General features: G+C 38.2%; 1 long non-coding RNA gene across 1 annotated transcript in view; it reads left to right on the plus strand.

Annotated features, from left to right (window-relative positions):
* Nucleotides 1-3818, plus strand: part of LOC113616971 (uncharacterized) — a 5509-nt gene extending 1691 nt beyond the window's left edge. Inside the window, exon 2 of the long non-coding RNA XR_003431462.1 lies at nt 3361-3818. This is a non-coding gene — a long non-coding RNA (uncharacterized LOC113616971). The remainder of the gene's footprint in view (nt 1-3360) is intronic.
* The last annotated feature ends 388 nt before the right edge of the window (nt 3819-4206 follow it).

A 4206-nucleotide genomic window follows, 5' to 3' on the forward strand; every position in this document is an offset into this window, starting at 1 on the left:
ATTCAAGCATATTTTGTCAGGAAAAGTCCATGATCAAATGTCTGACTGCATACATGCGATGGATAGACGGAGTGGGAAAAATCAAAGTTAACTATAGAGGTTCTAGTGAAGATGGGGTTGCCGTCACCCAACCCAATCATCCCCAAGGTCTAGGAGACTCAAAGGGAAGGTCATGGTCAGAGGCAAAGTAAATTGGTGGGAAAATAAGACTCCCAGTCTCTCCATCTCCTTATACCAGTTTTTTTTGTAACATCTTTATTGGAGTATAATTGCTTTACAATGGTGTGTTAGTTTCTGCTTTATAACAAAGTAAATCAGTTATACATATGTCCCCATGTCTCCTCCCTCTTGCATCTCCCTCCCTCCCACCCTCCCTATCCCACCCCTCTAGGTGGTCACAAAGCACCGAGCGCATCTCCCTGTGCTATGCGGAAGCTTCCCACTAGCTATCTATTCCTTATACCAGTTTTGTTTTTCTGCTCATATACGTAGCAGCATTTCATTCAAGGGGAAAGTCATTGATCTGACTGGTCAAATTAAACAACATAGTTCAAGGCACATTTACAGTGGTTAGTTCCTCCACAATTTAGAAAGTCACATTCATAATTTCCCTCTTTCTACACCGCGGAACACATCGGCCATTCCTCCAAAGTTTCCACTCCACAGAGTGGACCAGAGATGACGTGAGCCCAGAACTGAGAGCTTGGCATGAGATGGTGTCAGCCCCATGTAGAGCTCTGGCATAAGTTATAACCCAACCCAGCTCTACAGAGAGCTCTGCATGGAATCCTGGGAGTAAACTCAGCCATAATAATGTGATTCTGTTTTTCATTTGCTTTTCTTCCTTGCTTAACTTTCCCTGGCCACTCTGACAAACAAACTTTCAGGCATTCCTGGGCCACTCACTAACTTTATTCCATTTTATGTCATCCAGATTGCCAAGAAAATTACTAACTATAAGGAGGGAAATTTGGAACATGGTGAGTTTTAGATGCCTGAAATATACAGGTCATTGAATCCAGTTAAGTAGCAAATTATCTGGATCTCAAATATGCCAGTAGAATAGCAGACTACGCTCAATTTAATGTACTCTTACTGGAGACACATGTAAATTCTGGGTCAATTTTGAAAAAGTTAAAAGGACATAGCTGAGATTAAAAGAAAGAAAGGAACACCTGCATGTTTCAGAAAGTAACAGAGAAATTAAATCCAGAGAAAGAAGAACGGACTGATGTCTGTGGGTTCCGTTCCTTAGTATAGGCCTTATGTAAATAGGGGCTGGAGCTAGAAATCTAACATTACCTTGAGGCCAGGAATTTATAGACTCAGGATGGAACAATATTGAGAAGTTGGTACAGATATCCTACAGAAATTTCATGAGGAACTGCTTAGTCCATTAAGAGGGCCAAGGGCGGTGGTGAGGAAGATTGATATCTCTTGAAAACCTTCAGGTACAGAAAACATCAACACCTCTGAAAAGTAGGCCTCTCCTTCCCAGCGTTGTGATGGCCAGGTTGTCACTAACCTGTAAGGCCCTGTATGAATCAGAAACTGCAAGGAGAGTAATTCAAAGAAAAACAGATGCAGGATGGGTGTGGCAATAAATCCTAGGACCCTATCAGAAACAAAATTAAAACCACTCTAAAGGGAAATTTTAACAAACCAGAGCAGATAGTATCCTAACCAGAATAGAATAATAATTCTGAGGAAGTTACTTTAGTTATTTAAGTAATATTCAACATCCAGAGCAAAATTCACTTAAGTACTGTACTGGTGGAAACTAGGCAGCACTATGGAGACAATAAAAAGGTGTTTACCATCAAAAAACATCAAGGTAAGAAAGATAATGTCTGATTTTTAATTATCCTGTGGTTTATTGAAATCTTTTGGAAACCCAAAATAGAGAAAACCTAGCAGGCAATGAAGACTTAAATCTTTAGAGATTTATCAACTCATCTATAAAAGCTTTATTAATCTCTTCTTTTAATACCACTCCTGAGAGGTATAAATGTGTCCAGTGATAGGGTTGAAGAAGCCTGAGAGAATTTCAATTGTTTACTATTCTTGGTCAGCTATTAAGACCTTTCAGGAGCATCTTGATTATCATGGCATCATCCAACAAAAAGCAGGATATTTTACAGAAAGTCCTGGTCCACTTTTTGGCTTGCTTTTGTGTTTATGTTTTTGGTTTTCTCACATTGGGCGGTACATTAGGCTACCTATTGCACACTCCCTCATTCATGCATGCATTCATTCAAACAATATTTACTGAGTTGAGATATTTAATTAACACCCAATAAATGATGTTTAGATGAATGAATGCGCTTTTTATCAAAGTAAGTGTAAGTACTGAGAAAAATTACAGAATGTATGATCCCAGCCTCACAAAAGCGTATAATTGTGTTGAGGATATAACATATGCTGGTGAAATAACTAATATATCATATTGGACAGTTTCTAAGTTCAAAAATGAGTTTCTGTAAATAATCAGAGCCTAAGGAGGACAAAGAAGGGACAGTTCATTATGGGTTGAATCTATCAATAAATGTACATTTCAGATGAGATTTGAGATTGACCTTAAAGAAAGAAGAGGACTTAGATATATGAACAGAGAACAAAAAAGGCATGGTGATAGCATGTGCATAGATAGTGTGGCCAATATTTATGTTCTTCATTAAAGACAGTCAGAGATAACCCAAATGTAACTGTTTCCATGGGTCCATTCTCAGTATCCAAACAAAACAGCAAATCCTATCTTAGTAAAACTAATGAAAAACACAGTCTTTAACAAAGACATTGTGAAGGAAAGGGGGAGAGAAAGGCTTGTGTCCCACACCACACAACAAAACTTATTTAATTATTTGTTTCATTTTCTCCCTCTGAAAATTTCCTCTCCCTCTCTCTGTACGTCTCTCTTCTCCCACCACATCTGGCCACACTCTGCCAGCCACCTTTCCAGATCTTTCCAGAACTCTCCATCCTAGTTTCATTATGCCACAAGTTAAACATCTCACAGGTCTCCAGGATGCATCCTCATCACTTATTCCACAAAGACAAACAAAGGACACTTCTCAGGATCAAGTTTCTTGGAAGGAAGAGGTCACGAGGAGTGATTGTAAATAATATAAGGTGGAGAGCAGTGACTTAAAATACCATTTTTCCTCTTAGAATGTGAATACAGGGAACTTTGGGAAACTAGAAAATCTAGAAAGGATTCATTGATAATTATTTATTTTCAATGAATAAAATAAAACGTAATAATACGGCTAAACTCTGACAGATTAACTTTTTCAAAAGTTGCTTTCACACACCTTCACTATTGGGATGTTTGATAAACACATCTTTCTTCTTTCTTTGCAGATACTGGCACCAAACTTTCAAACAATAAGAACCTTCCCATAAGTCCCTTGCCAGGCAAGATTAAGGTATAACAATCCAAACAGATTTTTGAAGTAGATAACTGGTTGAAAGCACAGGAAAAGAGCTGGGTTGCTCTTTTTCAACAGTCACATAATGAGTAATGTGGGAATTGGTTTACAAAGTCTCTCTCCATGAGGGGCTAAGGTTAAGATTAGAACTTCTGAGGCCAGAAGAGCAAAATAACTACAACAACACACATATTTTCAAGAGCCGCCCTTTGGATGTGAGGGATTGATTTTTCCCACGATTTTTTCAGCAGCCCACCTGGTGTCTTTAGTAAATGACATAAGAGAATACAGTGTGGCCAAGAAGGCTTAGATTTCCTTAGCCCCAAGTCAGATATTCTCAAGTGACTGTCCACTCAAATTAAAAAGAGAGATTTACAAGAGGAAACTGGATACAACTGAGTGTACTTTTATTTCAACCCTTTACCTGAATGTTTTGTTTTGATTTCAGTTCTCCACTGAAGTTGCCTACATTAATATATTTTTAAGAACATTTCCTTAAGTTGAAGTATTCATTCAGTATATTCATTTACTATAATTGAGAAAAGCCAAATGACTTAGGCAAATTCATTTCTACATTGCCACAGCAGTGTATTGTGAACTAAATGACACCTGGCAGTTCTTTACTCAGATACTAACTCAATTAGAAGGCAGAACAAGGATACCTACCCATTCAGGGAAGGAAAGGTCACTTAGCCTCTGTAGCTGTCTTAGGTCTCTTATCATCACAGTAACAAACTGAAGACTAAAAACCATACGATCATCTCAATAGATGCAGAAA

The sequence above is a fragment of the Aethalodelphis obliquidens genome, unplaced genomic scaffold (genome assembly GCF_003676395.1).
Source record: "Aethalodelphis obliquidens isolate GAN/ISIS:26980383/991018 unplaced genomic scaffold, ASM367639v1 scaffold1059, whole genome shotgun sequence".
Classification (NCBI taxonomy): Eukaryota; Metazoa; Chordata; class Mammalia; order Artiodactyla; family Delphinidae; genus Aethalodelphis; species Aethalodelphis obliquidens.